Source organism: Hylobates moloch, unplaced genomic scaffold, assembly GCF_009828535.3.
Source record: "Hylobates moloch isolate HMO894 unplaced genomic scaffold, HMol_V3 SCAFFOLD_44, whole genome shotgun sequence".
NCBI lineage: Eukaryota > Metazoa > Chordata > Mammalia > Primates > Hylobatidae > Hylobates > Hylobates moloch.
In genome coordinates this window covers 1,179,595-1,205,710 of record NW_026652319.1, presented here as the reverse complement: position 1 = coordinate 1,205,710, position 26,116 = coordinate 1,179,595, and the positions used below count along the sequence as shown (strand labels likewise).

The 26,116-nt window shown below is 40.6% G+C and overlaps 1 protein-coding gene and 1 long non-coding RNA gene across 3 annotated transcripts in view; one reads left to right on the top strand and one right to left on the bottom strand.

The window, feature by feature from the left end:
• LOC116463610 (voltage-gated potassium channel subunit beta-1) overlaps window positions 1-26,116 on the top strand; it is a 494,700-nt gene that overhangs the window by 143,916 nt on the left and 324,668 nt on the right. The window lies entirely within an intron of this gene.
• LOC116463613 (uncharacterized) overlaps window positions 24,122-26,116 on the bottom strand; it is a 10,306-nt gene continuing 8,311 nt past the window's right edge. The window contains exons 3-4 of the long non-coding RNA XR_004246734.2: window positions 25,547-25,650; window positions 24,122-24,346 (exon numbers count right to left, since the gene is read on the bottom strand). This is a non-coding gene — a long non-coding RNA (uncharacterized LOC116463613). The remainder of the gene's footprint in view (window positions 24,347-25,546; window positions 25,651-26,116) is intronic.

Here is a 26,116-nt window from a genome sequence, read left to right as displayed (position 1 = left end):
ATGTAAGGGTTCTGAGCATGTTTAAGGTGGGTGTATTAGTCTGTTTTCACACTGCTATAAAGAACTGCCCAAGACTGGGTAATTTATAAAGAAAAGAGGTTTAATGGACTCACAGTTCTACATGGTTGGGGAGGCCTCAGGAAACTTACAATCATGGCAAAAGGGGAAGCAGGCACATCTTACATGGTGGCAGAAGAGAGTGAAGGGAGAAGAGCCCCTTATAAAACCATCAGATCCCATGAGAACTCATTCACTATCATGAGAAAACATGGGGGAAACTGCTCCCATGATCCAGTCACGTCCTACCAGGTCCCTTCCTCGACATCTGGGGATTATGGGGATTAAAATTCTAGATGAGATTTGGGTGGGGACACAGCCAAACCATATCAGTGGGCTAGGCTAAGGTATGATGTTTGGTAGGTTAGGTGTATTAAATGCATTTTCAACCTATGATATTTTTAACTTACAGTGGATTTATTGGGACATAACTTCATCATAAGTTGAAGAGCATTCATATATCTTTAATTTATTATAGTTAACTTTCAAGTGATAATACACCACATAAAGCAAAAGAATCTTAAAAATATACTTGTGTTTCTTACCTCCCATCGTTTTGTACAATTGTTGTCATACATTTTACCTCTCTCTATATTATAGAACTCATAATATATTGCTATTACTTTTATGTTAAATATTAAGAAAAAATTTAATATTTACCTATAACAACCCTTATAGTTATTACTTCTCATGCTTGTCATTCCTTTATATAGAACCAGGTTTCCATTTGTTGTTGTTTTTTTGTTACTGAAAGGCTTTCTTTAGCATTCTAGTGTTGCAAGTCCAATGATGATGAATTATTTCAGCTCCTTTATAGCTGAAAACTTTCTGATTCTCACTTTGTTTTAAAAATAGATTTTCACTTAATATAGAATTACAGATTGAAAAGTTTTTCCTTTTGGTACTTCCACTATTTTCTGGCTTACATTGTTTCCTATAATAAATCTATTGTCATTCTTATGTTTCTTCCTTTGAATATAATGTGTTTTTTTCCCTTTGGCTTCTTTTTAACATTTTCTTTTTGGCACTGATTTCAAGGAATTTGATTATGGTTTGACTTGGTATAGTTTTCTTTAAGTTTCTCACTTTTGGAGTTTATTTATCTTCTTGGATCCAAGGATTTACAGTTTCCATCAAACTGAAAGTTTTCAGCCATTTCATTATTTTTTCAATTTTTAAAATTCCCATGTCCTCCAGTTTTCAGGGATTTTAATTATACATATATTAAGCTACTTGAATTATCCAACAGCTCACTTATGCTCTGTGCATTCATTTTTAAATCTTTTAAAAAAATTTATTATACTTTAAGTTCTGGGATACATGTGAAGAATGTGCAGGTTTGTTACGTAGGTATACCTGTGCCATGGTGGTTTGTTGCACCCATCAACCCATCATCTAGGTTTTAAGCCCTGCATGCATTACGTATTTGTCCTAATGCTCTCCCTCTCCTTTCCTCCTACCCCCAACAGGCCCTGGTATGTGATGTTCCCCTCCCTCTGTCCATGTGTTTTTATTGTTTAACTCCCACTTATGAGTGAGAACATGCAATGTTTGGTTTTCTGTTCCCTGTGTTAGTTTGCTGAGAATGATGATTTTCAGCTTCATCCATGTCCCTGCAAAAGACATGACCTTATCCTTTTTTATGGCTGCATAGTATTCCATGGTGTATATGTGCCACATTTTCTTTATCCAGTTTATCATTGATGGACATTTGAGTAAGTTCCAAGTGTTTGCTATTGTGAATAGTGCTGCAATAAACATATATGTGCATGTATCTTTATAGTAGAATGATTTATAATCGTTTGGATATATACCCAGCAATGGGAATGCTGGGTCAAATGGTATTTCTGGTTCTAGATCCTTCAGGAATCCCCACACTGTCTTCTACAATGGTTGAACTAATTTACACTTCCACCAACAGTGTAAAAGCCTTCCTATTTCTCCACATCCTCTCCAGCATCTGTTGTTTCCTGACTTTTTAATGATTGCCATTCTAAGTGGTGTGAGATGGTATCTCATTGTGGTTTTGATTTGCATTTCTCTAATGACCAGTCATGATGAGCTTTTGTTTCATCTGTTTGTTGGCTGCATAAATATATTCTTTTGAGAAGCGTCTGTTCATATACTTTGCCCACTTTTGGATGGGGTTGTTTGATTTTTTCTTGTAAATTTGTTTAAGTTCTTTGTAGATTCTGGATATTAGTCCTTTGTCAGATGGATAGATTGCAAAATTTTTCTTCCATTCTGTAGGTTGCCTGTTCACTCTGATGATAGTTTCTTTTGTGGTTCAGAAACTCTTTAGTTTAATTAGAGGCCATTTGTCAATTTTGGCTTTTGTAGTCATTGCTTTTGGTGTTTTAGTCATGAAGTCTTTGCCCATGGTTATGTTCTGAATGGTACTGCCTAGGTTTTCTTCTAGGGTTTTCATGGTTTTAGGTTTTATGCTTAAGTCTTTAATCCATCTGGAGTTAATTTTTGTATTATGTGTAAGGAAGGAGTCCAGTTTCAGTTTTCTGCATATGGCTAGCCAGTTTTCCCAACACCATTTATTAAATAGCAAATCCTTTCCCCATTTCTTGTTTTTGTTGGGTTTGTCAAAGATCACGTGATTGTAGATGTGTGGTGTAATTTCTGATGACTTTGTTCTGTTCCACTGGTGTATATATCTGTTTTGGTACCATTACCGTGCTGTTTTTGTTACGGTTGCCATGTAGTATAGTTTGAAGTCAGGAAGCATGATGCCTCCAGCTTTGTTCTTTTTGCTTAGGATTGTCTTGGCTATACAGGCTCTTTTTTGGTCTCATATGAAATTTAAAGTAGTTTTTTCAAGTTCTGTGAAGAAAGTCAATGGTAGCTTGATGGGATTAGCATTAAATTTATAAATTACTTTGGGCAGTATGGCCATTTTCATGATATTGATTCTTCCTATCCATGAGCATGGAATGTTTTTCCATTTGTTTGTGTCTTCTATTATTTCCTTGAGTAGTGGTTTGTAGTTCTCCTTGAAGAGGTCCTTCATGTCTCTTGTAAGTTGTATTCTTAGGTATTTTATTTTCTTTGTAGCAACTGTGAATGGGCGTTTACTCATGATTTGGCTCTCTGCTTGTCTATCATTGGTGTATAGGAATGCTTGTGATTTTTGCACATTGATTTTGTATCCTGAGACTTTGCTGAAGTTGCTCATCAGCTTAAGGAATTTTTTGGCTGAGATGATGGGGTTTTCTAAATATACAATCATGTCATCTGCAAACAGAGACAATTTGACTTCCTCTCTTTCTATTTGAATACACTATTTCTTTCTCGTGCCTGATTGCCCTGGCCAGAACTTCCAACACTATGTTGAATAGGAGTGGTGAGAGAGGGCATCCCTGACTTGTGCCAGTTTTCAAACGGAATGCTTCCAGTTTTTGCCCATTCAGTATGATACTGGCTGTGGGTTTGTCATAAATAGCTCTTATTATTTTGAGATACATTCCATCAATACCTAGTTTATTGAGAGTTTTTAGCATGAATTGCTGTTGAATTTTGTCAAAGGCCTTTTCTGCATCTATTGAGATAATCATGTGGTTTTTGTCATTGGCTCTGTTTATGTGATGGATTAAGTTTATCGATTTGTGTATGTTGAACCAGCCTTGCATCCCAGGGATGAAACTGACTTGATCGTGATGAATAAGCTTTTTGATAACGCTGCTGGATTCGGTTTGCTAGTATTTTATTGAGGATTTTCGCCTTGATGTTCATCAGGGATATTGGCCTGAGATTTTCTTTTTTTGTTCTTGTGTCTCTGCCAGGTTTTGGTATCAGGATGATGCTGGCCTCATAAAATGAGTCAGAGAGGAGTTCCTCTTTTTCTGTTGTTTGGAATGGTTTCAGAACAAATGCTACCAGCTCCTCTTTGTACCTCTGGTATAATATGGCTGTGAATCCATCTGGTGTGGGGCTTTTTTTGGTTGGTAGGCTGTTAATTACTGCCTCAATTTCAGAACTTGTTGTTGGTCTATACAGAGATTTGACTTCTTCCTGGTTTAGTCTTGGGAGGGTGTATATGTCCAAGAATTTATCAATTTCTTGTAGATTTTCTAGTTTGTTTATAGTATTCTCTGATGGTAGTTGGTATTTCTGTGGGACCAGTGGTGATATCCCCTTTATCATTTTTTATTCTGTTTGATTCTTCTCTCTTTTCTTCTTTATTAGTCTGGCTAGTGGTCCATCTATTTTGTTAATCTTTTCAAAAAACCAGCTCCTATATTCATTGATTTTTGAAGGGATTTTTGTGTCTCTATCTCCATTAGTTCTGCTCTGACCTTAGTTATTTCTTGTCTTCTGCTAGCGTTTGAATTTTCTCTTGCTTCTCTAGTTCTTTTAATTGTGATGTTAGGGTGTTGATTTTAGATCTTTCTCGCTTTCTGATCTGGGCATTTAGTACTATATATTTCCCTCTTAACACTGCTTAACTGTGTCCCAGAGATTCTGGCACATTGTGTCTTTGTTCTCATTGGTTTCAAATAAATTATTTATTTCTGCCTTGATTTTGTTATTTACCCAGTAGTCATTCAGGAGCAGGTTGTTCAGTTTCCATGTAGTTGCATGGTTTTGAGTGGTTTTCTTAATCCTGAGCTCTAATTTGATTGCACTGTGGTCTGAGATACTGTTTGTTATGATTTCTATTCTTTTGTATTTGCTGAGGAATGTTTTACTTCCAATTATGTGGTCAATTTTAGAATAAGTGCTATGTGGTGCTGAGAAGAATGTATATTCTGTTGATTTGGGGTGGAGAGTTCTGTAGATGTCTATTAGGTCTGCTTGGTTCAGAGCTGAGTTCAAGTCCTGAATAGCCTTGTTAATTTTCTGTCCCATTGATCTGTCTAATATTGACAGTGGGGTGTTAAAGTCTCCCACTATTATTGTGTGGGAGTCTAAGTCTCTTTGTAGCTCTCTAAGAACTTGTTTTATGAATCTGGGTGTTCACATATTGGGTGCATATATATTTAGGGTAGTTAGCTCTTCTTGTTGCATTGATCCCTTTACCATTATGTAATGCCCCTCTTGGTCTTTCTGGATCTTTGTTGATTCAAAATCTGTTTTATCAGAGACCAGGATTGCAAACCCTGCTTTTTTTTTTTTTTTTTTTTTGCTTTCCATTTGCTTGGTAAATATTCCTGCATCCCTTTATTTTGAGCCTATGTGTGTCTTTGCACATGAGATGAGTCTCCTGAATATGGCACACCAATGGGTCTTGACTCTTTATCCAATTTGCCAGTCTGTGTCTTTTAATTGGGGCCTTTAGCCTATTTACATTTAAGGTTAATATTGTTATGTGTGAATTTGATCCTGTCATTATGATGCTAGCTGGTTATTTTGCATATTAATTGATGCAGTTTCTTCATACTGTCATTGGTCTTTATATTTTGATTTTTTTTTTTTTTTTAGTGGCTGCTACCAGTTTTTCCTTTTCATATTTAGTGCTTCCTTCAGGAGCTCTTGTAAGGCAGGCCTGGTGGTGACAATATCCCTCAGCATTTGCTTGTCTGTAAAGGATTTTATTTCTCCTTCACTTGTGAAGCTTAGTTTGGCTGGATATGAAATTCTGGGTTGAAAGTTTTTTTCTTTAAGAATGTTGAATATTGGCCCCCACTCTCTTCTGAGTTGTAGGGTTTCTGCAGAGGTACCTGCTGTTCATCTGATGGGCTTCCCTTTGTAGGTAACCTGATCTTTCTCTCTGGCTGCCCTTAATGTTTTCTCCTCATTTCAACCTTGAAGAATCTGACAATTATATGTCTTGGGGTTGCTTTTCTCGAGGAGTGTCTTAGTGATGTTCTCTGTATTTCCTGAATTTGAATGTTGGTCACCTTGCTAGGCTGGAGAAGTTCTCCTGGATAATATCCTGAAGCGTGTTTTCCAACTTGGTTCGATTCTCCTTATCACTTTCAGGTGCACCAATCAATTGCAATTTTGGTCTTTTCACATAGTCCTGTATTTCTTGGAGGCTTTGTTCATTCTTTTCAGTCTTTTTTCTCTAATATTGTGTTCACGTTTTATTTCATTAAATTGATCTTCAGTCTCTGATATCCTTTCTTCCACTTAATCGATTTGGTTATTGATACTTGTGTATGCTTCACGAAGTTCTTGTGCTGTGTTTTTCAGCTCCATCAGGTCATTTATGTTCTTCTCTAAACCAGTTATTCTAGTTAGCAATTCTTGTAACCCTTTATCAAAGTTCTTAGCTTCCTTGTATTGGGTTAGAACATGCTCCTTTAGCTCAGAGGAGTTTGTTATTACCCACTTTCTGAAGCCTGCTTCTGTCAATTCATCAAACTCATTATCCATCCAGTTTTGTGCCCTTGCTGGAGAGAAGTTGTGATCATTTGGAGGAGAAGAGGCATTGTGGTTTTTGAAATTTTCAGCACTTTTGCACTGTTTTTTTCCTCAGCTTCCTGGATTTATCTACGTTTGATCTTTGATGCTGATGGCCTTTGGATGGGGTTTTTGAGTGGGCATCATTTTTGTTGATGCTGATGTTATTGCTTTCTGTTTGTTAGTTTTCCTTCTAACAGTCAGGACTCTCTGCTGCAGGTCTGCTGGAATTTGCTGGAGGTCCACTGCAGACCCTGTTTGCCTGGGTATCACCAGTGGAGGCTGCAGAACAGCAAAGATTGCTGCCTGTTCCTTCCTCTGGAAGCTTCATCCCAGAGGGGAGCCTGCCTGATGCCAGCCAGAGCTCTCCTGTATGAGGTGTCTGTTGACATCTGCTGGGAGGTGTCTCCCAGTCAGAAGGCATGGTTTTCATGGACCCATTTGATGAGGCAGTCTGTACCTTAGCAGAGCTTGAGCGCTGTGCTGGGAGATCCACTGCTCTCTTCAGAACTGGCAGGCAAAAAGATTTTGTCTGCTGAAGCTGCGCCCATAGGCACCCCTTCCTCCAGGTGCTCTGTCCCAGGGAGATAAAGTTTTATCTCTAAGCCCCTGACTGGGGCTGCTGCCTTTCTTTCAGAGATGCCCTTCCCAGTGAGAAGGAATCTAGAGAGGCAGCCTGGCTACAGCCACTTGCTGCACTGTGGTGAATTCCACAGAAATTCCCGGGGGCTTAACACTGTGAGGGGAAAACCGCCTACTGAAGCCTCAGTAATGTCAGATGCCCCTCCCCTCACCAAGCTCCATCGTCCCAGGTCAATTTCAGACTGCTGTGCTGGCAGTGAGAATTTCAAGCCAGTTGTTCTTAGCTTGCTGCGCTATGTGGGAATGGGACCCGCTGAACAAGACCACTTGACTCCCTGGCTTCAGTCCCTTTTCCAGCGGAGTGAACGGTTCCAGGTGCCACTGGGCAACCAACCAAACATACAAACAAACAAACTCCTGCAGCTTTCTCAGTGTCTGCCGAAACAGCCAACCAGTTTTGTGCTTGAAACCCAGGGCCCTGGTGTGTAGGCACACGAGGGAATGTCCTTGTGTGGTCTGCGGCTTGCAAAAACCATGGGAAAAGCATAGTATCTGGGCCAGATAGCACAGTCTCTCACGGGATCCCCTGTCTGGGAGAGAGAGGCTTCCTAGTTCCTTGCATTTCCCGGGTGAGGCGATGCCCCACCCTGCTTCTGCTCACCCTCCATGGGCTGCACCCACTATCTAACCAGTCCCAGTAAGACGAACCAAGTACCTCAGTTGGAAATGCAGAAATCACCTGCCTTCTGCGTTGGTCTTGCTGGGAGTTGCAGACCTGGGCTGCTCTTATTCGGCCATCTGCCAGATCCCCTGTGCATTAATTTTTTATTAATAAATATAATTTTAGAACAGCTTCAGATTAATAGCAAAATTCAGCAGAAACCACAGAAAGTTCCCATATACCCTATCCTCCTCACCCCAACAACCTCTTTCACTATCCACATCCCACACACAACAGTTAATTTGTTACAATCAATGAATCCACACCAACACATCATTATCACTCAAAGTTCATAGTTTAGGGTGAGTGGGTCCACTGTAGCATAGTCAGGATGAGTGGGTCTGCTGTTTTCCTTGCCTAGCTCTGCTCCAGCAGCAGTGTCAGCACAGGGGCAGGGGTCTAGCAGGAGCAGGGCTGGCAGGCTCCATGTCCACCAATGCTCTGATGACAATGACATTGCGGCAGGGGAGGGGAAGTGCAGTGCACTCATGCCGGCAGCAGTGGCATGGTAGGCTGCATGCATACACTCATGCTGGTGGAGAAGGGAAGGCAAGGTCCGTCCATACACACATGAGAGGTGGCCATTGGTGAGTGCAGGTATGTAAAGTGGTATGTGGGAGGCTGCGGTGTGGGGAGGTCTCAGGCAGGGTAGTGCATGTCCATGAGGGCTGCTTTCCTGGAGCACTCTGCTGGTCAGGTGCATTTGCCAGCACAGGAGCTATGATCTAGGCCCCCAGGAGGTATCTGGGTGCTTTATTGCAAGCAGGCACAATTGGGCTGGGACTCCCGCAGAGGCAAGCAGACCAAGGGGTTCTCAGGTTGGACAGGGCTCATCTCATTGGCAAGACTGCCCTACAGAGTTCAGGTACAACAGTTTCTCTGGGGCTAACGTCTCCTATGGGAGCAAGTTGAGCCTGTGGGGATGGCTATCCCTGGCCATGCTCCGCTACAGATGCTTCTGCACCAAACCCTCTAGGCTCAACACTGGCTGGAGTTCTACTCCTACCACTTCTCTAAGCAGCTCTCCCTGCCAACTCAAGTGTCTGTCATGGTTGAGGAGTCTCCTCCTGCTGGGATTCCAGAGGCTTGTGGTGAGAGTGGGTTGCTTCTTGCCTGTTCAACTCACCCCTTCACCCCTTCCACAGAAGTCACTGGGGGCCAGGAACAAGTCTTGGGTGTGTAGTAGCCCCGTGCAGGGTTCTCAGCTTCCTCCTCCTTCAGCCCAGCATCTGTGTCTTCCCTCCATCCACTCTCAACGCCTTTTCTCTAACGATCTGCTAGGAGTACACCAGTCTTCCTAATGTCCCTGTCCCTCAGTGGCAGATGTTCCTTCTGTGTCTAGTCAGCCATATTGGAGCAGAAATCCCTGGCATTTCTTTTCAGTTCTTTTTTTTTTTTATACTTTAGGTTTTAGGGTACATGTGCACAATGTGCAGGTTTGTTACATATGTATCCATGTGCCATGTTGGTTTGCTGCACCCATTAACTCGTCATTTAGCATTAGGTATATCTCCTAATACTGTCCCTCACCCCTCCCCCCACCCCACAACAGTCCCCGGAGTGTGATATTCCCCTTCCTGTATCCATGAGTTCTCATTGTTCAATTCCCACCTATGAGTGAGAACATGCGGTGTTTGGTTTTTTGTCCTTGCAATAGTTTACTGAGAATGATGGTTTCCAGTTTCATCCATGTCCCTACAAAGGACACGAACTCATCATTTTTTATGGCTGCATAGTATTCCATGGTGTATATGTGCCACATTTTCTTAATCCAGTCTATCGTTGTTGGACTTTTGGGTTGGTTCCAAGTCTTTGCTATTGTGAATAGTGCCGCAGTAAACATACGTGTGCATGTGTCTTTATAGCAGCATGATTTATAGTCCTTTGGGTATATACCCAGTAATGGGATGGCTGGGTCAAATGGTATTTCTAGTTTTAAGTCCCTGAGGAATCGCCACACTGACTTCCACAATGGTTGAACTAGTTTACAGTCCCACCAACAGTGTAAAAGTGTTCCTGTTTCTCCACATCCCCTCCAGCACCTGTTGTTTCCTGACTTTTTAATGATGGCCATTCTAACTGGTGTGAGATGGTATCTCATTGTGGTTTTGATTTGCATTTCTCTGATGGCTGTGATGATGAGCATTTTTTCATGTGTTTTTTGGCTGCATAAATGTCTTCTTTTGAGAAGTGTCTGTTCATGTCCTTCACCCACTTTTTGATGGGGTTGTTTGTTTTTTTCTTATAAATTTGTTTGAGTTCATTGTAGATTCTGGATATTAGCCTTTTGTCACATGAGTAGGTTGCGAAAATTTTCTCCCATTCTGTAGGTTGCCTGTTCACTCTGATGGTAGTTTCTTTTGCTGTGCAGAAGCTCTTTAGTTTAATGAGATCCCATTTGTCAATTTTGGCTTTTGTTGCCATTGCTTTTGGTGTTTTAAACATGAAGTCTTTGCCCATGCCTATGTCCTGAATGGTATTGCCTAGGTTTCTAGCCAATATCATACTGAATGGGCAAAAACTGGAAGCATTCTCTTTGAAAACTGGCACAAGACAGGGATGCCCTCTCTCAACACTCCTTTTCAACATAGTGCTGGAAGTTCTGGCCAGGGCAATCAGGCAGGAGAAGGAAATAAAGCATATTCAGTTAGGAAAAGAGGAAGTCAAATTGTCTGTGTTTGCAGATGACATGATTGTATATCTAGAAAACCCCATCGTCTCAGCCCAAAATCTCCTTAAGCTGATTAGCAACCTCAGCAAAGTCTCAGGATACAAAATCAATGTAGAGAAATCACAAGCATTCTTGTACACCAATCACAGACAAACAGAGAGCCAAATCATGAGTGAACTCCCATTCACAATTGCTTCAAAGAGAATAAAATACCTAGGAATCCAACTTACAAGGGATGTGAAGGACCTCTTCAAGGAGAACTACAAACCACTGCTCAATGAAATAAAAGAGGATACAAACAAATGGAAGAACATTCCATGCTCATGGGTTGGAAGAATCAATATCGTGAGAATGGCCATACTGCCCAAGGTAATTTATAGATTCAATGCCATCCCCATCAAGCTACCAATGACTTTCTTCACAGAATTGGAAAAAACTACTTTAAAGTTCATATGGAACCAAAAAAGAGCCCACATCGCCGAGTCAATCCTAAGCTAAAAGAACAAAGCTGGAGGCATCACACTACCTGACTTCAAACTATACTACAAGGCTACAGTAACCAAAACAGCATGGTACTGGTACCACAACAGAGACATAGATCAATGGAACAGAACAGAGCCCTCAGAAATAATGCCGCATATCTACAACTATCTGATCTTTGACAAACCTGACAAAAACAAGCAATGGGGAAAGGATTCCCTATTTAATAAATGTTGCTGGGAAAACTGGCTAGCCATATGTAGAAAGCTGAAACTGGATCCCTTCCTTATACCTTATACAAAAATTAATTCAAGATGGATTAAAGACTTACATGTTAGACCTAAAACCATAAATCTTTTCAGTTCTTACTTAGAATTTCCATTTCTCTGCTTACCCTACCTATCTGTTCTCGCATATTGTCTACTTTGTCCACTCAGTGCCCTTAGTATATTAATCATAGTTTTATTTATAATGTCAACAGTTTTTTGGTCATAGATATTGTCTGTCATGTTAAGGTAATATTGTTTATTCCTACTGTGCCAGTGGTATTATTTTTTAAATTGGAAATCAATGCTGAATTCTGAAAAAATTTTCTGAGTAAATAATACCTCATTTATTTAGATTACTACTAATAACAGATTTTTTAAAGTTTGAGTAAAAACCTCCTTACATTACTGAAATAAACTCTACTTGGTCACTGTGTAGTAGTCTTTCACTTGCTATGAGTTTTAATTTGCAAAAATTGTATTTGTAGTTTTTACCATTATGGTTATAGTGAGATAATTTTTTAAAGTTTTTAGATTATCTTTGACAAGTTTTGGTATTAGTGGTGTGATATTTTAACATACACACAAAAGATGATCTTTTCATCTTTTGTATGCACAGTTGGTAAACTATGGTGTGACCCACATGACAAATTCTTCCCATCATTTGCTTTTACAAATAAAATTTCACTGGGAGATATTCATGACCATCCATTAATGTATTGCCTGTGGCTGCTTTCCCACTGCAGTGGCAGGATTGAGTAGTTGCAATAGAGATTGTATGGTACACAAGGCTGAAAATATTTACTCTCTGGTCCTATAAAAGTTTGCTGATCTCTGATTTAGCATAATTTAGATAGCATAGAAATGCTGTCTGTCTCTTGATGATCTAGAGGAGCTCACTCCTGAAACAAAAGCATGGACTCTAGAGTAAGATAGCATTGGGTTTAAAACTCAGCTCCAGCCCACATTATTAATGATGTGCTGCTGGGCAACATACTTAACCTTCCTATGGACCGTTTTCCTCAACTATAAAATGTGAATAGTAATAAAAATAAAAATACTTGCTTAAAATAATACTATAAAGAATGAAATATGTTAACATTTTCAAAATACTTGCCAGAATGCTAGGAATGCATACATTCTTAAATACAAGTTATTGTTATGTTTTTCTTGGGAGAGTTTTTTGATACTGCCGTCATATCATGGTTAGTTTTCTGTAGTACCCAAAGGGTATTTGCTGCCAAAGATATATTCTTAAATTAAGTAAATTAGTTTTTTATCTGAAAGTATTTTTTCCAATCCAGATTCTTTCTTTTTATCAAATATATCTTTTTCAAATCTTACAGAAATAATATTTTCTAAAGTTTACTCTGTCTTTTCAGCAAGTCTGTTTTATAGTTTTGTATTCTTCCTTGCTTTGATTCTTCATATCCTCTTCTAAACTTCTGTGATTCCTCATATATTCAGTGATTGTTTTTCATTTGTGCTTCTGGGGAAATCATCTTTTGCTCATTGCTGGGATTGCAGGTAGGTCCAGATCATACTTACTTGGGTCTTTCTCCAATATTTCAGGTCTGGGCACAGGGTGAAAAGAAGAGCTTAGAGTAGAAACCAAGATGTCAGTGGGAGTAGGAAGACAGCTATTGTTTAGTTAAGTGTAAGGCTGAAAGCTTCACTTGTCCAAAAAAGTTTATTTTCTATGACTGTTGCATTCATAAGTTAGCTGAGCACTTTGCAGCCACTATATTTACTGAATTATTAGGAGCCAAGCACTCCCAGGTGGTGCAGGACTGAGATTTGCCCTCCTGCTGATTGCTGCATGGCCTTGTTTTGTCTCCAGCTCCTGTCACTTGCAGAGGTTTGTCTCAGGGTCTCATTCACTAACTTCCTAAGTGGGAAATTACTTTTTAGGTTATGACTCAGGGTTTGGTTGGCTCCTTTTAAAATGTAGTCTTACATGTATTTTATCTTATAGGCATTCTCAAAGTTACCAGCATATAGAAGACACACTTCCCTCTGTTTAGAACGGACATAAATTCTCTATCTCTATCCATTTGAATAGAAATAAGGGGCAAGCTGGCCGGCCATGGTAGCTCACACCTGTAATCTCAGCACTTTGGGAGGCTGAGGCGGGTGGATCACTTGAGGCCAGGAGTTTGAGACCAGCCTGGCCAACATGGTGAAACCCCATCTCTACTAAAAATACCAAAAAATTAGCTGGATGTGGTGGCGCATGCCTATAATCCCAGCTACTCGGGAGGCTGAGTTGGAACCCAGGAGCCGGAGGTTGCTATGAGCCGAGATCGTGCCACTGCACTCCAGCCTGAGTGACAGAGCGAGAGTCTGTCTCAACAATAACAACAACAACAAAAATAAATAAATAAAAATAAGGGGCAAGCTAAGTTGGGCAGCTAGCATGATGGACTTGAATATCAATTGATTTTCTTATTTTTTAAAAAATTGTGGTATTCAAACACAAGAGAAAACATTTCTATGAAATAGCCAACATGTACAACACAAAAATTATATATCTCTTAAATTCCTTGGCAATTGATAATTATATTTTTAAGTGAGTTTTGTAAATTACTTGAAAAGATAATTGTAAAAAGACTTCTTTTCTTTGCCAACTCTGGGGTAAAGAAGGGATTCTTAGAAAGAACATTTTCACAGAGAAGGCAAAATTCCAAGTTTCATTTCTCGAGCTTAATTTTTATAGATTGAGCTATATTGGTTCTATATCTGTGTCCATAAGTCAGCTATTCAGATAATGAAAAAAACATTTAAAAATCCACTTTGGTATGAATTTTTGGTTACCGTGTTTTAATTTAAGCCAAAATATTTTGTGGCCTGAATTTCACCCCAAATCATTTCACTATTCCACTTTGCTTTGCATGTGTGAATTAAGCCAGTGGAAGCTTCAGGTGTAATAGAATTTGATGGTGTTAATAAATATAAAAATGAATTTGTACAGAAAATATGAGATGAACAGTAGGAACACCTGGCATGAGACAGAACATCCTTGTTGGTATGCAGGTAAATTCAGTTACTTTCATTTTCTTTTCTCCCCTATACATTGGTTGTCAGGGCCAATCAATCATCAAGTCCAATTGTTTCTAACACCTAGCTGTCTCCCCAAACTACCCACTCCTTCCTCTGCACTGAGACATAATATCTTGCCCCCAAATTCAGTGGCCTCTGAAGAGGTGCTTTTAGACTCTGCCCTCCTCTAATCCCCATTGTCTGTCCTACACTGACTTTCTAAAATATGGATCTGGCCTTGTCAATACCCTGACTAGATGCTTTAATGCCTTTAAGGATAAGACCTGAAATCTTTACCATTGCAAAAAGTGGTCTCCATCATCTGTGCAATCTGAGACTTTCCCCAGGCCCTTCAGTCCAGACACATGGAAAGTCCTGTTGTTCCTAGAAGATGTCATGCTCTTTTGTGCCTCTGTGCACTTGTACATGCTGTTTTGTTTGCCAGAATCACCTTTACCCCTTTACTACATTACCGTGCACTGTCCTATCATATTCTACCTTCAAGAATCAGGTAAAACATCACCAAGCCCATTTGGGGAATTTGCGCTCCCCAGTTTTTGGCCTCTGGAGCATTTGCACGTATCTTTATTTGATGATGATTCCCTAGCATTCATTCCCTCTTTCTTTGACCAATGGCTTTCAGATCCCTGGGGATCTGTCTCTCCTCCATTGTCAGGTTATGGGGATTGGCTTGAACTCACACTCAACCCAAATGATGGCTCTCACTGACTTAAGGGTATTTCACTTTCCTGGCTCCAGTGACTGGCTCAAGGGTGATCTGAGCCAGTACAATTATCATGAACCCAAAACTGTACTGTGGTTGTGACACACAGACATCACTTCTCTTCTGGGTTTGGTGGTGTGATAGTATGAGGCTTAGATTCCTATCACCATCCCCCGCAACAAGGAGAACCTTCCTGAGGCTACAAACAAGCACTTTAAGGAGGAAGAGTTGAGAGAAGGAGCCTAGAAACATCAGTGAACCCCCAAATCAGGGCAAGGCTAAAGCTTGTTCTGCCTTCTAAACTACTCTTCATGAGCCAAAAACAAATAAAAGCTAACTAACTGAAAGTGACTAACCACCATTTTTTGGATAACCCAGTATAGGTAAAGTTTGTTTATTTACATTTATCTTTGCATCTCAACATATTACAGCCACCTGGGGACATCATAGTTGTTCAGTAAGCATTTATGAAAAGATGGGAAGGAAGGAGACTTGTAGTTTTTCCTAAGTATTTTCTGCTTGGCTATGTAAGTAGCAAAACTTTGCTCTGACATTTTTAGATTTCAATCCTTTTGTATTTTATTTCTTGGAAAAAGTATGGAAAAAATGTTTCGGTAAAAACAAAGGACTTACACAGGAAAAAAATCAGGAATTTATGTTTCTCATTTATTTTCACCAAGGAGCATATCAGAGAATTTGCAGGACCTGACATTGTCTGTCCCTGGAAGGCACTAGAAATTGAGGGACTGTAAATTTGCAGCTGTTGAAATAAAGTGTTAGATTTTGGTTTTTAAATAATACTCTATTTTGTGCCAATTTCTCCAGATGCACTCTCTTTGCTTCTCTACCCTGCTCTGCAATCCAGAAGGCAGACCTGCATGGCCTACATCAATAGGAGGCCTTATCATTTGGTTTGGCCAATGGGAAACCCCAGCAGGTGGCAGGGTGGGAGTAGTGGGTAGGAGTAGTGGGTAGGAGAAGAAGAAAATGTGGTTGGGGTATTTATGTCCCCATTGGGTATTTATACTCTCCTTGCAGGGGATCATCTAAGGCTGACTGTGTCTCTTGACCGAGGTAGTTAGTCCTTGACAATGGGCTCTAGGCAGCCTACTCTTTATGACTCTCTCTACCTTGGTTCTAGCAACTACTCCCTCCTGTCTTTTGCAACTCACCCTAGGTTACTGCAGCAACCCTTACAATTCTTCTACACCTTTGCAAATAAACTCATTTGAACTGCCTAATTTCAGTGTGCCATCTGTTTTCTGGTGGGAACCCAAGTGATATATATTTCAGAAATAAAAAAATTAAACAGGAACAATACAAATCTAATGCACTTTTATGCTGCTGCATGAAATATTATCTTTTAAGATTGGCGGAAGAATAGAATCCATGTTAGCTGTGCCTGTAGAAAAATGACTAAAAAGACAAATCAGGGAAGAGAAATGCTTAGAGGGCTTTCTTGGTTGTATTCAAGCAGGTCTTCCCATTGCACAACCTCAGGGGTGTCATTCACAGGATAATTCAGGCTAACTTTAGGAAATTTTGACAACCAGAACTATTTCTGTTTAATATAATGAGAGGAAATCAAGTACCTTTATTTGGGTGAAATGAGGTTAAAACTGGTACTAACGAGAGTCACAAAGAGAAAAAGAAATCTCCAAATAACTCAGCTTCTTTTGGCCTTGGGTTTTGCTCCTTTAGTGTAAAACTTCTGAAATAATACAGACCAAGAGTTGTGATTCAAAGTAAGAAACTTTGGTTTAGAGGTTTGTTCAGGTCAGAATACATGATATTTTGTTTTTCTAGCACCAATTGGCAAAACTACCAGTTTCCTAAGGCTTGTGCTATATCCTTGTCTAATTCTTTGGTCATGACGGGGACCAAAGTTTGGGAACTTCCTGCATCCTAGTTTGGGAAAGGGTGGATCATCATGATTTCCCATTCCTGAAGGTTGCCGCTGCTCCTACGTGATCTTTGCAACAGTTGTGTTCTCTGAGAAGTGTTTCTAACTTCTCTCCCAATGTCTACCCTTCTTTTTGATGCCCCTCCTTTTTCACGGCCATGCTTCCCATCTTGTGAACAGGGCTATGCCTCTATCTCAGCTTGGCTTTCTCTGAAGTGCAGCTGTAGCAGTGGAGTTAAAAATAACAACATCTTGTGAGACTAGGAAGGAGGATGAGAGTGGGGAGCAGGAAGCACGTTCATTAACGGCTTTTAAATTTCCAAATGACCCCTCTGAGTCATTAACAGACTTGGCTAAGAACATCTCTGACAACTTGGAGGGGGAAAGAGGTGTTTCTATGTTGTACTCTGAGTGTGTTATGAGGGTTTATGTTAACAAGGAGGGAAAAAAATACTTGCCTATACTGACAATGAGCTGAATTTCATGCTGTGAGAAACCAGAACAAACTGTTAATTCTGGTGTAAGTCAGCTGTCCAAGAATCCTGCATCCTGACTGCTTGCCCTGGTATCACAATGTTCACTAATTAGACAGCATTCTTACTATGTGGGCACATGTTCTATACACAGGGCAAGCCAAAGGTTCTATAGTGAAACCTCACTCATTCATACCTATTGGAAGTGGCCATCAGGCTTAATGAGAAATCTCAGTTATAGGATAGTTATTTCAGGTGTGTAGTTCTCAAGAATACATAATAATATAAATTCATAACATAAGAAATGCAAAGATAGGTATTTTTCTAGCCCCACTTTAATGGATAAAAATCCTGGGTTATTCATGTATTCAGTGTTAAAAGAGGCGTAAGATACTATGTTTTTTAAACTTAATTTTTTTTAAAGACACAGTCAAGTGGAGAAGTAAATTTGTATACAATCACATTTAGAGGTGATGAGTTCCATAATCAGAATGTGTACGGTGTTAATGGTGCAGAGAAGACACAGTTTGGCTTGGTGGAAAGAGGGGCAAGAGCCAGAGAATACTTCTGGAAGGAACGTGGGAGTTGAGTTGGAGTTGGATTAGGATGGGTACTCTAGGCAGAGTGAATAGCATGTGCAAAGGTACTATGGCAGGGAAACAGACTGTACTTATGTTAACTGGTATTTTGTTTGCAGTTTATTCAAAATAATGGAGAATGCTCTCCTTTAGGGGAGAAGGTCATGAAAGGGCTCCTGTCTATGTACATTGCTTACCTTAATTAATAAGCCAACACCCATGTCAATGAACTTTAGTCTAAAAGGATAATGCTTTGAAGAAAAAAAATTTCCAAATATTTCCTGAACATTAGAGACAGGTGTTATGGCTTTGATAGTTTAGGCAAAATATAGACTGCGTGCATTTCAGTTCATGTTGATACAGATACTTTCAGGAATCTGAAAATATCTGTACTTTCAGGTCACAGATGTGAACAGAACACAAAATGTCTGGAAAATTCCACCATAGCACAGAGGCATAAGGAAGTATGTTGTGTGGGGGCTGACAGACGTGCTCAATATTGGTGTGTCTGCAAGTCTACTAAATTTATTTCAAAGAGTTTATTCTCTTATCAAGGTTAAATGCCTTCAGCATCTTGTTCAAACTGTTTATTGCATAGCAAACATTTCTCCAGAATGGCAGAAAGATAAGGGCTTGGAGCAGTGATGGAAATCAAATGAGCTAATTTCAAACCAGTGGGCTTGCATTCCACATTAGACATTAGAGACAATTTCTTGAAAAAAAAAAAAAAAGATCTTAAAACTGTTACCTTGATATTAATTTAAAACTACGAAATCATCAATACATTGTGCCAGTTTCCCTGCTTCCCTGCAGGACGTCTGCAATGATCTGCACTCTTCATGGCTGCTCACTAAGCAAACTGTCAAACTGCACTGGGTTATTGAATTGGAGTGGAAGAAGTACAGGCTGAGACTGTCGGTGAGGTGAGGGTTGCTGCTCAGGAAGGCATGGGCAGCTCGCTGACCAGGAATGCCTCTGCCTCCCCTTGCTTTGTTTGAGAACTTGCCCCTGCTCTATGGAGCCAGTTGTGCCTCCATTTTACTTGGTGTACATTTCACTTTTTCTGAAGTGTTGTGTAAAGAACAGAATTTAGGCTAGATATGAGTGTATACAGATCTCATTCTTAGTTTTCACACTATCCTGGGTTATAATTCTGGATTGTATCTGTAGTACAGAAAATTGGGGTGATTTCCTATGCATTCTGTTTATGCTTTCTGGAGGTCAGAGGGCTCCAGCAGATAGAGGTTATTTCCTTAGCCTGTACTAGAGAGAGCCAGTCATCATGATATTTACAAAACACTCGCATCATCCATTCATCTCCGCATGCAAAAGATAATTATTGATCACCACGATGTGCCTGACACCATGCTGAGAGCAGCCACGCTAGCTAAAATGGCACCTCACCCATCACCAAACTAGGTCCAGAAATGGTCCTAAAATTCAGGAACAAGTGGCAGCACTGACACTAGAAGCTGTGTCTTTTGATCCCAGACCCTGTGCTTTCTCTGCTCCCTACAGGGTTCCCTGGGAGTGGGCTGGGACTGTCCCTGGCAGGCCCCTGCATCTGGAAGCTATGCTTCAGTGTGTCTGGGCTGGGTATTGCCCTTCTGGAAAAATCCCTTCCACTTTCAAAGTTATTCTTTACCTGCTCAAAGAGGACATGGGGTAAACAAATTAGTGGGTGGGTGCCTCATAGTTTGATTTTCCACAGGGTTTGGTCCAGGAAGCAGAGTTGGCCAAATGCAATGTGGAGATTTCAAAGATTTTTTTAAAAGAGGGAAAAATTCCTTTGTGAATGATAATGAAATCCGAGCCGTCAGACTGTGTTTGGTGTCAAACAGAGATTTGAGATGGTCCTCAGTATGAGTGTGGGCAGTGAAAAAAGGGGTGCAGTGGAGTGTCCTCTCGTCCATGTTGAGAGAATATTGAAGAGGGGTCAGAAATGAGAATCAAATTATCATGACTGAAAATTTTCATACCTTATTCTGGGGAACTGTATATCAAATGGGGAGAACAAAAAAAGTCACAAAATGAATTACTAATTAGAAATTGTCTTCAAGGTTTGCTTACTGCCTAATGCATTCCAGCAAATTATTACTTTTGAACTTGTTAAATAATTATCTGCAATGGTTAATATTTGTAATATGCAAACATGCATTAGTTTTAGATATATGGCCAATGCAATGGGTTGGATTTCTGGGTAATCATCAGTTGTTTCATCTGGATATTATCAAAAGAGGTAGATGACTTTCAGCCCTAATATAATTGACTAAATTCTAAAATCAATCTCTCAGCTTAATAACCCCAGGTGCTATGCCAATGCCCACACACAGGATGATCAATTAAGCACTATTGTGGAAAAAGCATTCAAAGGGCAGTTTGTTCCTTGCTGTCATATTATGCCCCATGAAGATGGAAATAGATGATGCAGTAATGGGAAACTCAGCCAATTTACTTACCCATGGCCAAGAGACTGGCTTACTTTGACACTTCTCATAATTCTGTGGTGATTACTCAAAGGAAATGAATGACTCCAGGAAACTGAGGGATACGTCTATGTGACAATCCAGGTGGTGTCTGAACTTGTGGCAGGTTGCCCAACAGAATTTCTTATCTGAGATATGGAAAGCTCTGCAAGAGCTGTTCACAGGAAGAAGCTCTGAGGAGGAGCTAGAATTGGAGGAAGAGTATGGGCTCTCAAGTCAAAACCGGAAGGGAAACAGGGCCAGAAAGGATAATGCTGGTTAATGTGGCTGCACAGAGAGTTTTGTCCTCCAGATTTCAGGTATCTGATGATACGGATGAGCTCTTTACTGGGGTGCAAGGAAGCCTTGTAAGGGAACTTAATGATCCCCCACCATGTTAGTTCAGTGAATCAAGCATCTTCCTGGTGTCCGGTGTTAGTGGTAGTTCATCCTGTAGATGCAGCTATAGGAGGTGGAGTGATAGAAAGAACAGAGTCTGTGTGCAGACCAGGGAAGAGGCAGTACATTCTTCACCTGGAACACTCAAGTCCAAGCAGAGAAAAATTGTCTAACCTTTCCCAGGGGTATTTTAAGTTTATTGATCTCTCTAGAAAACTTGAAAATCCTCAAAGGAATAAAGTGTTAGTGATGGTTTCAGATACTATGAAAGATGATGGGGTAGATTTCTTTTATGAATAAAAAAATGCTGTTTCTCCTTCAGTCATTCCACAATCAAGAGCTAATTATGAAATCCCTACTATGTGCGGGCTGTAGGCCAGGCTTTAGAGATAGCTACAATGGAGCAGAAACAGATTGGTTGGAGGTGCTCCTGGATTTTACTGGCTATGTGGGGGATGCGATGGGAGACAAGCAGACAAATGATCGTAAACTCACACCCACTACCAGGTGGCAAAGGATGACACTTCTGACTCCTAAAGTTTATTGCAGAGGTCTGACCTAAGCAGCTAGGACCTCCAGGAAGTGATGATTGGGTTAAAATCAGAAGGGTAGGCACAGAGGGGAGGCGAGCACTTCAGGCAGAGGAACTGCAAGGATGCACGTCTGGGATGGGAGGAGCTTGAGGAAGGCAAAGCTCTGAAAGTGTGTCACATGGAAAGGGCAAGAGGGAAGGTGGTGAGAGGTGCTGCTGGAGCATAAATCCTGGGACCTTGTAGATAGTGCAAAATTGTGACCGTGTCAGCTAGATAGTGCAAGTGGGGAAGCCATGGAAGGCCTTTAAGACAATGGGGAGTGATGTTTCAAAATAAAGAAACTCTGACTACTCTTTGGAGAATAGATTTGGTGGGATGAGTGGGGAAGCAGGGAGATCTGGGCCAGATTGAACAGCTCACTTAGTAACTAACACCAATAGGATCTGGTGATGGGCTGAGTATGGGGTAAGGAGGAAGGTGCTGTTCTCCTGTGTCTGTTAGAAGTGCCAGTATTCTCTTAGTTACCCAAATAAAACAATGTGGAGTCCTATCAGTCTCTTTCACTTTTTTTTTTTTTCCTTTTGAGACAGAGTCTCATTCTGTCATCCAAGCTGAAATGCAGTTGTGGGGTCATGGCTCACTGCAGCCTCAAATTTTTGGGCTCAAGCAATTCTCTGCCTCAGCCTCTGGAGTAGCTGGAACTACAGGCATGCGTCACTATGCCCGGCTAATTTTTCTTTTGTAGAGACAGGGTCTCGCTATGTTGACCAGGCTGGTCTTGAACTTCTGAGCTCAAGTGATCTTTCTGCCTTAGCCTGCCAAAGTGCTCAGATTACAGGAATAAGCCACCTTGCCCAGCCTTTTTCCCTTTCTTAAGCTCCATCTCTAATAAGCTGCAAGATTCTGTCAAGGCCATGACACACCCACATTGCTAAAGTAGCTTCTGGGGGAAATGAGTGATGCTCTGCTGTCCTCCATGCAGGGTGGGGATCGTTGGGGAAACTCTTGTCAGCCTTGTCATCTGCCTTTGTTTTGGAGACTCTGGTCATATGTAATAAGCAGTATTCCTTATCTATTTCTACCTGTGACATAAGAAATTTATATTTGGTCTTTGCCTCCATTTGCTGACACAGAGGTCCTAAAACCCTTGGAATTTCTGGAATGACAGGAGTGTCTTTTGTTCTAGTGAGGCAACTCTTTAGAGTTCCTGAGTAGCTTCAGGATGGGGCCTTTCACCAGGAAGGCTAAGCCATGATTAGAAGCTTGGGACTTTCAGGCCCATCCACCGTCTACCAGGGAGGGGAGAGGGGCTGGAGATTGGGTTGATAATCAATCTTGCCTATGTGATGAAGCCTCCTTAAAAATCCCTAAATGAAGTGGAGAGCTTCTGAGTTGGTAAACATATCCATGTGCCAGAAGGTAGCGCGCCCCAACTCCACGGGAACAGATACCCCTGTGCTTGGGACCCTTCCAGACCTTGCCCTATGTACCTCTTTCTCTGGCATTTTATTTGTATCCTTTAATAAACTGGTAAAGTAAGTAAATTTCTTTTAGTTTTCCAAAATGTTACAGCGAATTATTGAATCTGAGGAGGGGGTTGTGGGAACCCCCAATTTGTACCCAAGTTGGATGGAAGTGTGAGTAGTCTGGGGAACTGCTACTTATGATTGGCATCTGAAGTTGAGGGCAGTCTTGTGGGACTGAGCCCTTAATCTGAGGGTCTATGCTAATTGCAGGCACTTAGTATCATCCGGTTGGCATCCACAGAGAACTGGAGAACTGCCTGGTGTGGAAAACCCACACGTTTGGTATTAGAATTGTTGTGTGAGTAGAGAATACTGAGTGTTTTCTTTTGCCACCCAAGACAAAAATGGAAAGACTCATTAAAAATCAGTCCCCACAACTTCCTGTTATTGCTCTCGTTTTTGGAAGATGGAGAGATTTTGTCAGCTGAGAGCAGGTAGTTACCTGACTGCACTGATCTCAAGGCAGGGCATTCAGCTAAATGATTCCAAGGCCATCTACAGGCCGAAAAGGATCAGGAAACCACCCGACCATATTCTTGAATGGTAACAGAATGAAATGATTTAACAAGTTTTCACAGCTCAATTGAAGCCAAAATTCTAATTTCTCAAAAGTTCTGATCTAGTCATGTCTTCCCAGTGAGTGTCATAAATAAAGGTTGAAACATTCATTCTTGTCACCAGGGGATAGTGGGATTGACGTGTTTGCACCAAACACATCAGGCTGTCGCTTGCCCCAAGCAGGATCTTCACACTCTGGTCTTTCAGGGTGTACAGGCTTCTTTGGAAATGTCTGTTCCTTACCCACCTCTAGCATTATTCTTTCTTTAAACCTATTACCTATGAGTTAATTGTTAAACAGATAATCATAATTATTATAAGAGTAACTAAATTGTAATTGTTCTCATTTCTGAGTGCCTACTCACAACAGGCTAAGTGTGTTTTGTACATTATTTCATTTAATTTTTAACAATTCTGAGAAGTAGGGACTATTAGCTCATTTGTTTGAGATGAGAAAAGAGAAGCTATGGAAGTTAGGTAACTTGCAGAATGTATTCAGATATTAATGGCAGAGGTGGGAGTCAAACAAAACCTACGCTCTTGAGCAAGGCATAAGTCATAGAGAGTTACCTGTGGCCTGCAAGCATCACTCAATTCAATCGACATGTAATGACCTCCTAGTATGTGTGCAGTATAAGAGACGTGAGATGGATAAATTTAGTTTCTTCTTGGTAGGCCTTAAAATCTGTTGGGGAATTAAACCTATACGTCCAGTTAATAGAACAAGATAAGTTTTATTTCATCCTAAAGTAGAGGTCAGGCAGAGGTTATGAAAATGCTGAGGTGGTGGAGGTAAATTTTGACTTGGGGGATGGTGGTGCATGAAGGCACTAGGGAAAGCTTAGGAGAGGTAGTGTCCTTTCACTTCTATCTTGAAAGATCAGCAAGCATTTGGCAGTTTGTGTAGACAGACAGGGAATTCCACATAGATGCAGCAGCTTGACTGAAGACCCTGAGGTGAGAAAATGCACAGCGTGTTCAGGGAACATCCACCACTGCAGTGGCATCACAGGCTACCTAGGGAGGAAGAAAGGGAAGGATCAGAGAGAGGCTGAACTGAGGTAAGAATGGCCTCCACTGCTGCCTACAGGATTCATATAGGAATGGGTGGCCGTGGAAGATTTTTCGAGGAGAGAGATGACATAATTCCTTCCATTATTTGGGAGAGTAAAGCACTCAGGGTTTGTTAGCTGGTGCTCAGTGTGGTATTAGATTGATTTATATGAAATTGCTGACGTAGGACCATTTTCAAAATACAAAAATCACAATTTCATATGGGTCAACCTAACACAGTTCAAGATTTTGCTTTGCTTCTGGAAAAGCCTTTGGATATAGTAGGTAGCTACAAATTTGGGGTCTTCTGGCCCTCACAGATCCTCAGAAGCACGGTTGAGGTCTGCTGACTATTTTATTATTTTAACTTAGGCAATACATCAATGAAATAGAATCTTATTTATTTCAAGCTGGAATTTGATTAACTAAGGATGGTAACCTTAGCTACTTTATGCTGATCCAAGCCCTTGATTCGTTGTAGATGAAATCATTATTTCTAGTATTTATAGGGAGGAGGTAGATGGGAAATGAAGATTTAAAAGGTCTCCAATGGTAAGAACTACTGGCTGCTGCAGATTGCTGCTGAAAGCCGGCATGAACATAGGCATGCCATGTTTCCAGGCAACCTTGGGTGGTCCTGGGCTTGCAATTACATTCTGTCATTCTTCAAATGTTTTCTGAGTGCCTAAATGTTTTGTGAACAGTTCTAGGCACTGAAGAGATGGTTGGAAATAAGCTAGATAATTTGTTTATCTGGTCCTTAGGTTTTCCGCCCAAACTAGAATGAATAACATTTGACAAAACTGTTGTTAAGAAAGACTGTCTAGTACTAACCCTGTGCATGAATGGGGCAGAGTAGACTCTGGGGGAAGATAGGGTGGGATGGGGGCAAGAGGAACATTCAGTAGTCCCTACTTAGTGCCAGACACTGGGCTTTTAACTCATTTTCTCCTTTAAATTCCCCTACTTCTGGACAATTAGGTAGTTTTATCCCTGCTTGATAGATGAGGAAATTGACTCTCAAAGAAATTGAGAAAATTGCTGCCAGTTGCCCAGCATGAGGGTGGTGGAGCAGAGTTTAAGCCCACATCTGTTTGTCCAGCACCTGAGTTCTTTCCATCAGCATCCCCAGTATAAAGTGATTTTAGGTTTTACATGACTGACCTGGAGGAACAAATGCTTATTTGTTCAGAGGCTTATTTTCTTTTCAACTAGAGTTGAACCATACAAGTGTAATCAGGTCCATTTGTTGACACTGGCAAGGCAAGCTATAGAGATGAAATTAGAGTGTCAAGGCCAGGTGACTGATGTTTGCCAAAGGCATGAAAACAGCATTTTATACCCAAGGTAATGATGCCGCAGATTCCTGCACGTCAAACAGACTCCATTGCTATGTTTAGAGAAAGTACAATAATATTGTTCAGAGTCAGCAAAGATAGTGTGCATCTGGTTCCAGTTCTGATGAATCTGTAAAAGTTGCAATCCAGATGTTGTGCTATTAATTTGGGTGACATGATTATTATTACTTTGGCCTCTCTTTTCCAAATATGTTAACAACAGCAACAACAACAACAAAAAAAGTGAATATGATTTAAAGTTTCATGTCACATTATGTTTTGAGACATGCAATCAGGAAACTAGAGTGACATACAAAAAAAAAAAAAAATCGCCAGGCGCGGTGGCTCATGCCTGTAATCCCAGCACTTTGGGAGGCCGAGGCGGGCGGATCTTGAG